Source organism: Lissotriton helveticus, chromosome 4_1, assembly GCF_964261635.1.
Source record: "Lissotriton helveticus chromosome 4_1, aLisHel1.1, whole genome shotgun sequence".
Classification (NCBI taxonomy): domain Eukaryota; kingdom Metazoa; phylum Chordata; class Amphibia; order Caudata; family Salamandridae; genus Lissotriton; species Lissotriton helveticus.
This window is the reverse complement of record NC_136063.1, coordinates 643455265-643472666: the sequence shown is the minus strand read 5'-3', so window position 1 is coordinate 643472666 and position 17402 is coordinate 643455265.

The following is a 17402-nucleotide window of genomic DNA, read 5'->3' as shown; positions in this document are numbered from 1 at the left end:
TTCACCTGTAACATGGTTGTGAACCCTGGTTTGCCCTGCTGACTGGAGCATAGCAGAGAGTGTGCGGCAGAGGGTATCCACATTCCTTTCTACCCCCTTGCTGCCCAGCATGGATGGCCAGTGGCTTGGACTCCTACTACACTTTTGCCTGGTGAACACCAGTTGGTGTATTTGGCTATGTTTGTTTTCTTGTATTACTCCATTAAAATTTGTCAATGCACTCCATCTATATGCAACAGTGTTCTACCTCAACACGTTCATGGGTACCACAGGTGACCCCCCCTATTAGAGGGCATATTTGGCAGATACCAATGTTACAGGACTGAAAGCCCCAGCAAAATGGATAGCGTTGTTGTCCCAATTGAGGGCTGCACAAGGCGATATATGTCTTTTACAAGAGACACACCTGCTTAAGAAAGACTGGGGTTGGATGCGTTGTAAATGATTCAACTGCCAATACTGATCCTCTAGCCCCGGAAAAAGGTGGGTTGGTGATCTTACTATCCACACATTTCCAGGGGCAAGTCTTGCAAGTACATTTAGAAATAGCAGGTCGCATGCTAGGTTTGAGGGTCTCATTTTATCATCACACTTTTACAGTTGCATGCAAATACACACCCAATGTCCACCAAGAGCTTTTTATCCGCCATGCAGTTGGGACTGTACTTACCTCCCCGGATGGCAAAGTCTTGATGAGGGAGACTTCAATCTAGTCCCGGAAATGCAGCTATATCAAGCCCCTTCTAGGGTAAGCCAGTCTGGAGCAATTTGACCACAGGGGCTGCAGTGGATGGCAGATGCAGGGCTCTTTGATATATGAAGATCACAGAACTCCAATACACAAGCTTACTTATTCTTCTCAGCTGCACATCAGTCCTATGCCAGAATTGACTATTTTCTGGTGTCTGCTCACTCCTGGCCAGATGTAGCACACAAGAGGTAGCCTCTATGTCGGACCACTCCCCCATTATGATTGCACTACATCTGCCCAACTCATGCCCTAACGCTAACACATGGCACCTTAACTCTAAATTGCTATCCTACACCCCCACTGCTTGGGAGGTGAAACAATCAATAATAGATTCATTAGAGATTAATGATACACCTAACACCAAGAAAGCAACGCTCTGGGACACCCTCAAGGCATTTGTAAGGGTATTGTATATCGATAGCGACACGATTTAACTGGTATAGGAAGGCCAAGCGTTCAGAACTGGAGATGCAGGTGAGGGAATTCGAGGAGTCACATTGGTGGGTGGGCTCACATAAGATACATCGCCAACTCACAATAACTAGGAAACAGCTCAAGGCCTTAGATATGGACCTAGCAGAATACGCTTTACTTAGCATGAAACAAAGATGTTATGCAGGGGGAAAGAAAACGGGGAGACTGTTGGTGCATAAACTACCTGCGCTGACACATAAACAGCATATTTCCCATATATGAGGCCACACTTCTCATCCCCTCACATGAGACTCGGAAATAGCATCCACATTTGGTTAGGTTCATGCACAGCTTCATAGTGCAGGCCCTCTCTCCCATGCTGACTGCCACTCAGCTGTCCCCCATGCTGGGCCACCAGTACAACTCCTTCAGTATAGAGGGACCCCTCACGTAGACCATGAAATCGGACACTATTACAGTCTTACCAAAACCTGGGGAAGACCTCCAACTCTGCACCTCCTACTGCCCCATATCCTTATTAAATGTGGACACAAAATTATGCACTGGGATTTTGGTAACTAGACTGGGGCGACTCATGCCTGGGTTGATAGATCCAGACCAATCAGGTTTTATCCCTGGACGCACGTGCGGTGATAATACCAAGCTCATATTCCACTTAATAGATAAGTCTGTGAGATCCAGGGTCCCCACGATGCTTCTCTACAATTGATGCAGAAAAAGCGTTTGACCACCTGCACTGGCCCTTTGTACGGCTAGTCCTAAAGGCCACTGGCCTGAGGCCCCGGTTCCAGAGATGGGTATGGGCCAGTTACTCTAACCCAGTGGCGATGGTCTGTGATAATGGCTTGATATCTCGATCCTTTCCCATATTGAGGGGACACAACAAGGGAGGCCGCTCTCACTCCTCTTGTTCGCACTCTATATAGAGATGCTGGCAGAGTGTACATGGGGCCACCCCTTATAGAAGGGGTTTGAATGGCGGCCAATCCCACAAGATAATAATATACGCGGTTGATGTGCTTCTAGCCATTACTAACCCAGGGTAGTCTTTGCCACCGCTGCTGGAGGAACTTGAGCGATTCGGGAGGGCCTCGGGATTTACTGTAAACACAGCTAAATCCCAGGCTCTCAAACTCACTATCACACAGGATGAACAAGCTATTCTAGCAAGGACCTTTCCATTCACCTGGGCTACACAGGGAATTCCCTATGTAGGCAGTCAATTATTCCCACCCATTGAGAAGGCAGGATCATATAACTAGGCCACCCTCCTCAGCACGACACACTCCCTGATACAATCTTGGCATGGAGAACCACTTTCTTGGGTAGGACAAATAGCGGCCATTAAAAATGTTCCTACTTCCCAAGAACTTATTCTATATGCAGGCGATACGGCTGCAGCCCCCCAATCAGTGCTGCAACAATGCAACACTCTCTAGAGACCAACATTTGGGGTGGTAAACGTGCAAGAATGGCATGAAGACGGGCTTACCTTTCATTTGCAAAGGGTGGGCTTGGCATACCCAATCTATTGCACACTACCAGGCAGCGCAATTGTGCTTCCTGGTGGATTGGCAACTCCCATACACAGAAAAACACTGGTGCTTCCTCAACCAGGCGGTCACAGGGATCCATATTTGGAAAACACCCTGGCTTCCACTGCAGCATCACCCTTCGGGGGTGTATATCTCTCCGGTAGATCGGGTAGCAATGGAAGCATGAGATAGACTTTTTGTTCCCAAGCAACTGTCTACCACTATTTCTCTTCTCACTCCAATCATAGGAAATGCAGATTTCCCCAGGAGCAATATGGTAAGGCTTTTTACCAATGACAGGAATCAAACTGCAAATGCTTCGGGGACTTGTTTGATGTGCAAGGCCTGCTGGAATTCTCACAAGTGCAGCAGGATTTTGGGCTACCAAGTTCGGAACATTGGCATTACATAACAATACCTACAACATTGGGTAATGCACCCGTTAACACGGCCTCACGCTAGCAGACAACTCATCACCCCGTTTGTGGCTTTATCGAGACGGGACGATAGACGGTTACTGTCAGAAATCTACACATTTCTAAACACCACATTCAGAGCGTTCTGTTCTCTGGTTAGGATGCGGTGGGAGTAAGAATGCGAAGGTCCATTCTCAGACAAAGAATGGACTGATATCTTAAGGAGGGCACGCATTTCGGCGGGCAGCACCTCAGTTAGGGAAACTCTGTGAAAAATTGTCATTATTGGTATTTTACACCCTCCCAGTTAGTTAAGTGGAAAAAGGGAAGTGACAATAGATGCTGGAAGCACTGCAATCATTCGGACACATTATCCCACTTACTATGGCATTGCCCTAAATTACATCGATACTGTTCCGAAGTCCTCACCAATATAAACACAATGTTTAACACCTAGCTACCCTGCTTCCCTAGCTATATTCCACTAGAACTTCCCAATGCTCTGAAATACCCTCTGCGCTCAGCTAGGAGCAGGGCCATAATACTGGCACAATGCACCATCAAACAGATATTGCTCTCGCACTGGGGCACAGACACCATACCCACACATACGGATTGAATACATAGTCTCTGGGACCTGCTGGCCATGGAGAAATTGACAGCAGTAACTGATCATACACAGCCCAAATTTGAAATAAATGTGGGGACCCTGTTTGAAATTTTTGTCCGATGCCTATGAGGAACTCACTTGCCCGATATATCTGTGGGTTTTGCACCTTACGGCAAATACGGTGCCTGATTCCTAAGAAGTTGCATAGAGGGAGGTGTTCAGGGTACATTGGAGGTTTCATATGTTGAGACATGAAGTATATATTTGATTTATATGCAAATTGTTGATGTATGATTGCTCTCTCCCCGGTTATCCCCCGTCTCCTATGGTACACTGCCAATTTGTGAACTTAGCGATTGTAACTACTGTACCTTTCTCAAATGAAAATAAAAAATAGATACAACCATGAAGTAGCTTTCACACCTCATCTCGGTGTGTAAATCTTTTCCCTGTTGTCATTCCTAGATTAATGCTCCCCTTTGGCTCACTCCCTCAATACACCCTCACACCTTACTGGCATAGGTGTACATGCATCAAAGTTTGAGATTGCGATTCCTTGTTAGCGATTTTTAATGACTCGCTAATAAGGAATCTCAAAATGCAATGCAGGAAATAATTCACTAAAAATAGCAATTACATACTACCGAATCACTGAAACTGCAAATAGCGAGATCGCAAATTGCGAGATCACAAATTGCAAGTCGCTTTTGGTTCAGCTTGATGACATCACAATCAGGAAGTGATGCATCTCATGCTGATTCCAGTGCACTAAGAATGTCAGAGGAGGAGGCAGAGTGCAGGAGCACAGCTGAAGTTACCTTTTTTGCTTTGTAAATACTGTTCTGTGCCAAAAAGATGGACTCAGAAGCAACTGGGAAGGAAGCTGCTAATTGCTGGTTTCAAATCATCTTTTGATCTGATCTGTGATATTATGCTACATATAGTTAGCCGTGTGTGGCTATATTACACACACTGAAATTTGTGTTTGCGGCCTAATAGACTATGTATGAAGCAAAAGGGCCTGAAGTGCCTCCATTTTGAAATTCGGAATCACTGCCAGTCTGCCTTTGCCTCACTTTAGGCCTAGACGTGAAACTGCTTGCTTCAGCAAAACCATGCATTTGCTGTGTTTTTTCCTCTCTGCCATGCCGAAGGTTACATCTGCACCCGCGAATGAGAGTAAGAATGTTTCTCATTCCGATGGATACACTTCATGATGGGAAGATGCGGGGACTCAGCTCCGCGGCCTTGAGTCGCTGATAACATGACCTGCTGGCAGGTGCAGACCCATCTCTCTGTGCCTCCATTGTTCATGTCCGGCTCAGGCTGGTAGTTTTCCATTGTGGGCGTGGCCAAAGCTCCCCAAGGGGTTTATCTTATATTACCAAAGGCTGGGGGTCAGTCCTCTCGATGCTCTCCTGGTGGTGAGGTTCTTATGGGACTCCTCTATAGAGTTATATGCTAATAAATGCTTGTTGTATCTTCTCCACTGTCTGACCGACTCTTCATTTTGGGAAGGCATAGAAGGTGGTTATTACCAGCGTGGCCCTAGAGTTGCCACTTCCTGCATTCTGTCCATCAACTGTTGTTTTTGCATTTGTCACCCCGAGTGGGATGGGTATGCTCAGACGTGAGTCCCATGCTCTCCTCACCACTGGAGTCAAGCTATCCTGGCTGAAGACGGCTGATAGCCAGAAACCGGTCCTAGGATGCTTGATTCCGGTCTAGGAATGACATGGCTTGTCAGTTCGGGCTGGACTGTTCCCATGAGGCACAGGGTCAAGGCTGATTTGCATATGGCCATGTCTGAACTGGGGTGGTGTGGAGTGCAAAAAAACGATGGATTTAGGCCCAGATCTCTGTAATGGGGTGAATATATGACATTGTTCTGGATTCTGTCCATCAACTGTTGTTTTTTGCACTTCCTTCAGATGGCGCCCAAACTGGGACTCCTCATTAGGGCCTCCTTATCTGTAATCAGATTGTAGGGGCCGGGGTGGTACTTGGTTGGACAGGCGGATCGGGGGGCCCCCTATGTACAAGACCGAGTTTGGATCTTGCAGCTGCTCCGCCTTCCCGATCAGGCGGATCCCTGGCTAGTAGCCCTTGGCCGGAATCCTAAAGGCGAAACCTTGGAGCTGACCGTTTGGTCCGGAGAGTCGGCAGTGGAGAACAACTTGTGACCTGCGTGCACTAGGTGAGTGACTTGGCTCTGGAAAGAGAGCCACTTTTGTTGACACGAGCTGAAGAGCCGTGCCTGTTTGACACAAGCCAACGGGCCGTGCCTTGTTTGACATGAGTTTACAAACCGTGCCTTGGTTTGACATTAGCCGGTGGGGTGTGTATTGGTTTTGGTGGGTTTGCATACCCTTGAGAGACACGGAGCACTTGTGAGTGACCTGCCGGACCAACTGGTAATTGGATTTCCTAAAAGGTCTGGGGCTGAGGCCTGTCCTCTTGTTTTTGTACAAGCACTGGGCTGTCTCGGGTACAGTTTCTGAACTGCCCAACTTGAGTGACACAAGTCGACGGGCTGTGTCTTGGTGAGGTATACCGTCTAGGTGTGGTACTTGGTGGGTCTGCGGACCCCTGTAATAGGGCATGCCTTCTGGGAAAAGTATGATTTTAGGAATTGTTGCTTGAGAGTGATGAAATGATATGCACGGAGTGATGCTTTTCAGAGACATGAGTAAATGAAGGCACGGGTGAGGCGAATGTATGTGCAAGAAGCGTTTGAGGTCTCCGGACAGTTGATTATGGTTTGAAAAATAATTGTGTTTGTCTTATTCGGTTGTTTAATTGTATGTGTTGTTTATATGTTATAAAATGCCTTGTTTTAGTAAGCCTAAGTGTTTTGGATGCTGCTGTGGCACTACGGACGCACGGTTGGAAGAGATCCAGCCCGCGCCTCCGGAGGGCACTCCGAGTTGCGATATCTATGTTACACATGGAATTGCACTGTTTATGTTTAATATGTTGTGGCACAAGTGCAATAAAGACAATGTTGAATTACAGTGGCCGCTCACTGGTTCTTTCAATGAACAGAAAATAAATTACTTGCAAGATAAAATGTTTTCTAGGAGGAGTCAGCAGTCTATGTTCGACTCCCTGCATGTGTGGCAGAAGGAAGTAATGCATCGTGCTTGAGGGGGAAGAAGGCGGCTAGGTGAAAAGACACGCAGAAGATTACACAGAAAGCAGTTGCTTATGACTGGGCAAAAACAGAGAAGGGAACTGAATATGAAGATAGGAAGTACCGATTGCAAGTAAATAAGAGTTATGTGGCTTGGGAAGAAAGGGATGAACTGTTTAAGGATGTTTTAGACTCCCGCCCGCCGCCGACATATGCACCACAGCGAGTATACCCCACGGTCCCTGCCTCCACTGTCTCAGAGGGGGGGGCTGTTTTTCCGATCCACAGGACGCGGTTGCTCTAACCCTCCCTCCACAATAGGGAACTGTTACCATTTTGCCCATTTCCCCTTCACTTACATCTCCCGTCCTGGAACATTTTACGGGGGCTAAGTCCTGTTTTCGCTTCATTCTCTGCGAGTGCTACACCTCAGTCAGTAGCGCAGACCCCGGCGTGTGGACATACAGATAACGACCAATCAGTAGTGCGAGACCCTGTGAGGAAGGTGCTAATGCGTTCAGCAGTGGCATTAGAGGATAGACAGGTTGGTGCGAACCAGGCAGCTCAGTCGGTTCGACAACCAATTTATAGTGTAGAAGAGATCTGGAGTGTAATGAAAGATTACGAGCCCTTCATGCAGCAACTTGCTCTGAAACACATGTCGACTACTTTGATTGCATTGTGGGAACAGTGTTGGGCCGTAGTAGCACCGCAGGTTATTTATGACATACGAGACAGAGTGTATATGACTGACATGGCTCCAAATGAAGTATTTAGTAATGTAACGACCCTGGTAGGCTATAGAGGGCAGTTACATTAGAAAGTCCGACTACTGGGGACCCAGCCCCCCGTGAGAGAGTGCACCCCATTTACCATCCTGAAGTACCGGAAGTTTGTGACAGTACAAATACAGTATTAAGACAGCGAGTTGATGCTTGGTTCCAAGAGCAATAGGTTTACACTCCTTGGAAGAGGAGTGAGGTTCTTTCACTGAAGAGTCCGTTACCAGACCCGCGCAATAATCCGACCGTGTACTATAAGGAGTTGAGGGAGGCAGCCCTTCCACTGTGATGACGTTGGCAGACATAGAGTTGTTTTTTGGACTGTTGGTACCCGTTGATGTCTGTAGACAAGTACATGATCAGGACCATATATTAGAATTAGGTGGAACATGGACTGAGCTGAGGGAATGGGACAAAGAGGGCAAACTCAGAGAGAAGCCTAGGGCAGAAATACTAGCATTACCAGGATGAGTTATCACGTACATGCACTCCCTTATCCCGCCTAAGAAAGTGGACTGGGATAAGTTGACGGCATGTAGACAGAAAAAGGATGAGAGTGTTTCCGATTTCTTTACCAGGTTTGAAAGGGTGTTTCTAGATTTTAGCGTCCAGGATTTAGAGCAAGAAGGAGGAGTTCGACTATTTGTAAATAGATTTGTTGCAAATTTTCTGCCAGAGATTGTGGCACGGTTACAAGCGGCTGAAAGTACGTAAACGACATCCACACTGTTAGTGATTTTGAGTATGACCCAGTACTATGAGCATAGAGAGAATGAGAATAAGGAGAAAGTTGAGAAGAAAGCTAAGGATTTAAAGATGAGAGTGTTGTTACAGCAGGTTTCAAGGGGAGGAGGAGGAAGAGGACGTGGTTCGGGCTCGGGTCCTCAAAGCCCTAGATCTGGCAGAGTTGGAGCGCAGAGAGAGCCTTTGGGTCAAAACCAGTGCACATACTGTAGAAAGGAGGGGCACTGGCCGAGTGAGTGTCCGGAATTACAGGTGAAAGGGGAAAACGAGAGAGGTTTTGGGAACTGGGGCCGGGAAGGAGTAGGACAAGGAGACATGCATAGAGACGGTGCGGGGGGAAGCAGACAGAACGGGAATTATTTCGATGGAGCAGGGGTACAACAGTACTATCACGAGGACTATGATATCGATGGAGTAACTGGATATTCATACAACTAGGACAGCCAGGGACAGAGCAGGGGACCAGTTTCGGTACCTGTGGATCAGCAAGGACCGTATGTTACTGCCGATTTACAGGGTTCCACCGAAAAATTTCTAGTTGACACCGTTATGAATAGCTCTGTTTCCCATTCCCTGGTCCCGGGGGCGGCTCTGTCTGGCCAGAACAATGTTTCGGTAGGGTTTTCAGGTGTAACGGTTATTATCCCCATTTCCAAACCCCCTTCCCTGACGATTGGACCATACACTGTGGATTCGCCGTTTTTGCTGACGTCACATTGTGCTGAGAATTTGTTGAGACTGGATTTGTTGAAGAGGTTGCACGCAACTATATATTGCTCCCCAGATGGTGTCTCTCTTCCTTTAGGCCCGCGAGTTACCCCTGCCAGGCAATGTTTTACAAAAGATGACCCTCTTCCCCAAGAATTCCATGGTATTCCCTGAAAATTGTGGGCCACAGGTGACACAGATGTAGGATTACTAGACATTCCCCCTGTCTCTATTAAGGTAAAAGATGGTGTTAGATTGCCTCGGACACCACAGTACAAGATTTCTCAAGCAGGAGAGAGGACTTTATTGCAAATAATACAAGACTTGATACAGACGGGAGTGGTAGAGGAGACGGCCTCGGATGTGTGCAACAGCCCTATCTTTCCGATTCTTAAAAAGGCCCCAACTGACTGTTTTGGCACGGACCCAGATGTTTAAGATTTGTGACTAACCTGATTGAATGAATGAATGAAAGGCGTTTTATAATGCGCGAAAACTTAGCCCCAAGGGGCATCAAGGCGCAAAGACAGACAGACAAGTGTCCAAAAGAGACCTGAGAGAATTTTAATAAAGTGGTGATTTCCGAGTATCCTGTCTCCGACATCACCACTTTATTAACGATGATCCTGCCTATGGCTAAGTTCTTCTCTGTTGTGGATCTGAAGAATGCCTTCTTCAGTATTCCCATTCACCCAGACAGCCACCATCTTTTCGGCTTTGCTTTAGCAGGTCGCAGCTTTAGATTCTGTCATGCTCCTCAGGGGTACACTGAGAGTCCCAGCATTTATAGCCAGGCTTTAAAGGCACTATTGGATTCCCTAGAGCTTCCCCCAGGTAATGTGTTACTGCAGTATGTGGATAATTTTTAGTGGCTTCAGACACGGAGGAGGGTTGTAAGGAAGCTACAGTTAAATTGTTGTCACACCTGGCACATAATGGACATAAGGTGTCCTTATCAAAATTTCAGTATTGTCAACAGGAAGTCACCTATTTAGGTCACCTCTTGTCGAAGGAAGGTCGCTGACTAACACCTGAACATATAGCTGCTATTGCTAACATGTCTGTTCTCAAAACCCAACGTGAGGTACGCACGTTCTTGGGTATAACTTCCTAGTGTCGTCAGTGGATTCCCAATTTCTACCTATTAACAAAACCTCTTGTTTACCTTACTACTAAAGATGTGCATGAACCTTTGCCTTGGACACCCGCATGCTAAAATGCTTTTGACCAATTGAAGACTGCGCTTTACTCTGCACCTGTGCTTGGCACCCCTGATTACCAGAAGCCTTTTGTGCTCTATGTACACAAGGCGGAAGGTTGTGCGCTTTCAGTGTTAACGCAGGGTTTTGGTGGTAAGCAAAGACCCTGTGCTCATTTTTCTGCTATTCTTGACAATGTCGCTAGAGCGCTCCCGAGCTGTCTAATAGCTGCAGCAGCTGCTGCAGTGTCTATCAGACAATTGGCAGGGCTCGTTCTTGATACTGACCTCACAGGGATGGTACTGCATGCTGTGGACACGTTACTGAATAAGACAAAGACACAGCACCTCACCAGTGCACGTCTTACCGGATACGAACTGACTCAATTTGCTCCCCATGTCACCATAAAACGATGTGCCACTCTGAACCTAGGCACGTTACTACCCTTTCCTATGGACAAAAAGGACAATGATGTCCATGATTATTTGTTTCGGATTGAGGAAGAAATGAAGGGACGGAAAGACCGGACTGATGTTCCCCTAGCTGAACCCCATGGGGAACTATAAGTCAATGGCTCTTGTTTCAAATTACCAGATGGCACCACCACTGCAGCATATGCAATCACTACATTACACACTGTAGTTGAGACTTGCGGGGTCCCCTACCAGTCAGCGCAGGCAGCAGAGTTGGTTGCTCTCTTATGTGCTTGTGAGTTAAGTGAGGGATTGGCAGTTTACATCGAAACTGACAGCCAGTACACCTTTGGGGTGGCACATAACTTGAAGCGACTGTGGGCAGAGAGAGTTTTTTTCACGTCACAGGGACAGAAGATACAGCATGGTCCATTGATACTTAGACTTTTATCGGCATTGACATTACCCGACAAACTGGCTACCATTAAGTGTAGTGCACACAAAGCAGTGGTGGACGATGTGGGCAGAGGAAATGCGTTTGCAGATCAGACGGCCAAAGAGACAGCGAGACTGAAAATGAACAAGATTTTTGTGGCAGATGGGTGGCAGACAATGTGATGTTTGAAAATGCAGTGGAGAGTGTAAAGGATATACAGAGCGAAGCCACGGCAGACAAACTGACAGTATGGAAGGAAAGAACGGGACACATTGACGAGAATGCTTGCTAGACTGATTTATCTGACAAATGTAGGTGGTTGCTACCTAATGCGTATATCCTTTCTGTAGTTACAATGGCGCACGGACCAGCACACATAAGCGTGAAGGGCATTTGCAGGCTAGTAGACCCAGTTTGGCAGAATGATAAAATTGCCAAAGTTGCAACGCATTTAGTGAAACACTGTATGGTTTGTTTGAGACATAATCCTGGGAAAGGCACCACTGTCCAAACTGGTGATTTTGCACCTCCTTCTTTTCCTTTTAAGGTGAATCAAATGGACTATATTGAAATGGAAAGGGGAAATAATCTAAAATATGTGTTAGTGGTAGTTTGTGCTTTCAGTAAATGGGTGGAGGCCTATCCAACAAAGGAAATTACAGCCATTGCTACAGCAAAAGCACTCGTAAAGGAGTACTTCCCACATCATGGATTGCCTCAGGTGATCTGGACTGATAGCGGAACTCACTTTAATGCTAAAATATTGATTTTATATGTAAGGTAAGGGTTTACAAATAAACAAGAAATTCCATGCCGCAAATCAACCCCAATCTGCAGGTCTTGTTGAGAAATACAATGGTACGATCAAGTTGAAGTTGGGGAAGATACATGAGAGCACAGGATTGGAATAGCCAGATGCTTTGCCTTTAGCTCTGTTGTCTGCGAGGGTGACAGCACACTCACGGACTGGTCTGTAACCCTATGAGGTGATTTTCAGGCGTCCTGCTAATGTATGTGGTGTCCCGCAACCCAAAACGTTTTCTGATATTGAATATCCTCTGTTGATTGATTACCTGTATGCTTTGCCTAAAGATCTTCGTTCTGTTCATCAACAGATATCTGCTGCTCTAAAACCGCTGCCAGGGGGCCTGGACACCAGATATAGCCCAGAGATTTTGTTTTGGTATGAAATTTCCAGCACAAGTCCAGCCTGGAGCCAAGTCCTGCTTGTGACGAGCACAGCGGTGAAAGTTGAAATCCCGGAAGCACTGGGTGCATACCAGTCATGTGAAGCGTGTGCCCCTGCTGCTGCCATATGACTCGTGGGTGAAGGACCGGATGGAGGATCAGGAGGGAGAAAGAATTCCACGGTTTGTCCCTTTCTCTGATGCCCAGGTGAGTTGGGCCCAGACTGGCAAAGAAAGTGAAGACGCTGTGTTAAAGGCGACCCCCCCCCCGAAACTAGGGTTGCTTCGGATGCACCAGCTGCTGAGAACCTGGTCCGTGAGTCCTGATTCCCAACTGAAAGTGAGCCTGCACCTCTATTTGCTGATCAGGAGGTGCTCGGGCGCGACAGGTACAATCTGTGGCCCTGATGAAAGAGCAGGGCAATACAGGAGTTAGAGAAGGACTTGAGTGCAGGGTTCAGGTGCTGTGCCTCTGGTGCCTGTTACATTAGAGTAACGAATACTGGTGCACTGTCTGAGACACTAGACAGGATCAGAGAGGGTGCTAGCCCGGAGGGTGGGTGCCCTATCCTGAAAGAAACCAAATTAACTTTGGGCCCTGATTGTTCGTTCGAGTGGCAGACTGAGTAACTTCACCTTTGGAAAAGGAACTTTTTATGAACGATAGGAGCCTACCTGTTAGGCTCAAAAGGACACAGGGCGAAGATTCCCCTCTGGCTGGTTGTGCAGTGGATATTGATTCCCAAAAGTACTATTTCTCTTAGCAATGTACCCTTTTGGTCGTCCCATTCTTGAGGAGGAGCAGCCTTTTTACACCTCCTCGCCTGAATTCCCAGGGCTCTGTGTGATCCTCTTGGCCCTCTAAAACAAAGATAATTTTCATAACAATAATAGTGATTGCTCTTATGGTTGTGATAAGCATTCTGATATTCCTGGAAGAAAGTTACCCTGTGCATACCCTGATACGTACGACCCCAATGCCCCCTGAGCACATTATTGGTATGCTTTTCCTGCACAAGGAAGAACATCGCAAAGCCTATAGAGAAAATGTGTTTATTCAGACTGTACATCAGACGCATGCTGTCTATAACACTATGGACTGTTGGGTGTGTGGCTTTTTACCATCATCTACCCAACCAGATCATTTGGATTATAGAGGTACTAAGCCCCGGTCATCCATGACCGTGCAGGTACGCCCCCAACGTCGAACACCATATGGTGCTCCTTTTGGTGCAGATCGTTTTGACTGCATTTTTGCAGCTTTCTGTGGCAAGGTGATAAGTTGGAGGCTAAAGTTAAATTACACTGAGGTGGATAGAGATAGATTCCTTACTAATGTCACAGTCGAGCTTCATGCCACGAGGCTCGTTTCGCTCCAGAACAGGATGGTGTTAGATGTTATCCTTGCTGATAGGGGAGGAGCATGCCGCATCATCGGGAGCAGCTGCTGCATATATATACCAGATACTGTAAACGTCAAAGGAAGGGTTTTTAGTGAGGGTCAAGAGAAAGGGGACATAGCTAAGTATTAGCACAGAATTATTATATGTTTCCAGCGAGTGTTGTGAGGTGCAAAAACAGGTTGAGGGGATGAGCCCTATAAACCCTCAAAATAGTGTCCACAAGTACTGACACTATGTACAAATGAAAGACAAAAACCTATGCACACTCTAGTAGTAAAACAAAGTTGTCATGGTTAACATAATTCAAACAAATGAGACAATGCGTAGTATTCATCAATAAAGCACAGGTTTCTTGTAGTCAATTGATAGTGTGTCTTTAATGTTCATCAGAACCAACGGACACGTGTTTCGTCACGTGTATGGGACAATCTTCCCGCGAAATTTCACTTGTGGAGATACGGTATGGTCGGAGGATCAGTAGTGATCCTGAGGAAATCGCCTCGGAAAAGCAGACGGGTACATCTGAGAAGCCGTTCTCCACATTGTGTCCCGGGTATGGTCCGACCATACTGTATCTCCACAAGTGAAATTTCTTACATTGATTTCTTACGTTTCTTGTTTACCTACACGTCTGGAGGGTCGTCTTTTACGAATTACATTGTCATTTGACTCTTTTGGAACCTTATTGCTATTTATTTAGAATTATCCGATCTCAGCTTTTTTACTCAGTCCTGGGCCCTGTCGGGTCGGAATTATCACCGACGGAGCGCCCTGAAGAGTCACGGGAAGATTGTCCCATACACGCGACGAAACACGTGACGGCTGGTTCTGATAAACGTTAAAGACACACTATCCATCAATTGACTACAAGCAACCTGTGTTTTTTTATGAATACTACGCCTTGTCTCATTTGTTTTAATTATGTTTACCATGACAACTTTGTTTTACTACTAGAGTGTGCATATACCAGATACTGCTCCGACCGTCAATAGCCATAAAAAAGTTGCATAGATTAGCGTCCGAGATACATGAAGACAATGGGTCATTGTCTTGGTCAGGATGGTTATGGAGTCTGTTTGTTTCCTGGGGCTGGAAGTTATTCATGATTTTGCTGGGAATAGCAGGTGTTATTTTCTCCTGTGGTCTTTGCATGCATTGCCTCCCGACCTGCTGTGCATACTGTATACAAAGACTCATACCTACTGTCCCATCGCCTAAAAATGACACAAAGCCCTCCCCCATGATGGTGCAAGAAATACAGTCTCGTATGCTAATAGATGAAGGTATATTTGAGTACTGAAATGTACTGTTTACTTACTGTACTTACTATTGCTGATATTTAAGTTTTTCCTTTTTGCTTTTTACTTAGTTTGCAATTTGATAGGTTGAGTATTTTTAGAATGGAAAGGCCCTGCCTGATAACAAATAAAGGCTTACAATCGAGAAGATTAGTCCCACAAGGCTAAAAGGAGGGTCTGATGGTTTCAAATTATCTTTTGATTGGGTCTGTGATATTATGCTACATATAGTTAGCCGTGTGTGGCTATATTACACACACTGAAATGTGTGTTTGTGGCCTAATAGACTATGTATGAAGCAAAAGGGCCTGAATAACTGAAGTGCTGCCATTTTGAAATTCATAATCACTGCCAGTCTGCCTTTGCCTCGTTTTAGGCCTAGACATGAAACTGCTTTTTTCAGAAAAACCGTGCATTTGCTATGTTTTTTCCTCTGTGCCATGCCGAAGGTTACAGCTGCACCAGCTAATGAGAGTAAGAATGTTTTTCATTCCGATGGATACACTTCATGATGTTCTCATGTAGGGAAGATGCTGGGACTCTGCTCCGTGGCTTTGAGACACTGATTACGACCTGCTGGCTGGTGCAGACCCATATCTCTGTGCCTCCATTGTTCATGTCCAGCTCAGGCTGGTAGTTTTTCATTGTGGGCGTTGCCAAAGTTCCCCAAGGGGTTTATCTTGTATTACCGAAAGCTGGGGGTCAGTCCTCTCGATGCTCTCCTTATGGTGAGGTTCTGATGGGGCTCCTCTATAGAGTTACATGCTAATAAATGCTTGTTGTATCTTCTCCACTGTCTGACCGACTCTTCATTTGGGACGGCATAGAAGGTGGTTATTACCCACATGGCCCTAGAATTGGCACGTCCTTCATAATATAAAAAGGAAACTCACATTTTGTGAAAAGGAGATAGAAATCCTCATAGAGGAGGTTGTGAGGAGCCATGACAAGGTGTTTTGCAAACTATCACTCCTGGTCCCCGAGTCAGAGAAGCAAAAAATCTGTATCATGGTACAATCCAAAGTGAACGCAGTGCAGGTCACCCACCACACAATCAAAGCCCTGCACAAACGTGGTATGACCTTTGCAGCCGTGCAAAGGAGAGGGTTGCTGAGAGGCTGTCGGAGGCAAAGAAGATTGGAGGGGGACCAGTAACACTGCATGGAAATACACCCCTGTAGGACCTAGTGGAGTCCACACTCCAGCCTAAAGCTGTCGTCAGAGTGATGCCGTTGGACACCTCTGCACTGGCAAGTAGTTTATAAGGTAAGATGCATGCAAATATCAATTTAAAGTAGAATATTAATTTAGAAACATCACATCAGTTCAGATCTGGTGTTCAGAATCATACTCCAGTCCACATTTTACTTGCAACACCCAAATGCATTATGGGAGTAACAGGCAGGGAAGGGAAGGTAGTAGGCAAGTAAAACAAGGAAGTAAAACATGTGGACACTGTGTGTAGGAGAGTAATTTAATGGAACTAAAAAATGTAGTATGTGACACTCAATTTTTTTTATTACTAAAAATTGCACTGTTTAACATCACAGGTACAGCAACAGAGGAATCAGAGGGAAGTGAAGGTGACTCTGGCTGAGGCAGATGTGGAGACACCTCTGGCCCCACAAACCACAAACCCTGCACCCACTAGATGCAGGTCCACAGTCGCACCACTTCCTGCCATGGAATTTGAGGAAGAGAACGGACATTATCCCCAGACATCCCAGCATGGAGGTACACCCAGGACAATACCCCAGTCACAGGTCCGGCGCAGCAATACCCAAACTCGAAGACGCAGGTCAAGGGCACAGATGACAACACCAGAGGATAAAAGTCCAAATGTTTGGGGTGGGCTAGAGAGCCAAATGCTGAGGGTGCAGTGCCTGCAAGCAACAAACATGTGATTAATGCAGGCACAACTTTCCAATATGTCAAACAACGTGGTTGAAATGAGGGACTGCTTGAAAGAGCTGACTACAGCAGTGGTGGAAGGACATAGACAGTCCAATGAGGCCATACAGGAGCTATGCAGGGTGATGTAGGAGGACCAGGTGTCCCAAAGATAAAGGCATGGCCAATTATTAGTACGCCTAGATGGCTACATGAGATCCAACAACCGGCTGAGCAACGACACAGCTCTGCTGCTGTTGGGGGATCTGGCCAGGGGATTCGTCCAGGTCACAAATGTTATACAGTAATTTCAGACTGCTTCCGCTGGGGGCAGCATGTATTGGTATCGGAGAGAGTGAGGAGGTATCCAGCCTCAGTAGTCTCTTGGTGCTAGTGACTATATGCAGGAGGCGCACTACTAGGAGTACCAAACCTGCAGAAGCCTGCAAGAGGGACGTGAGT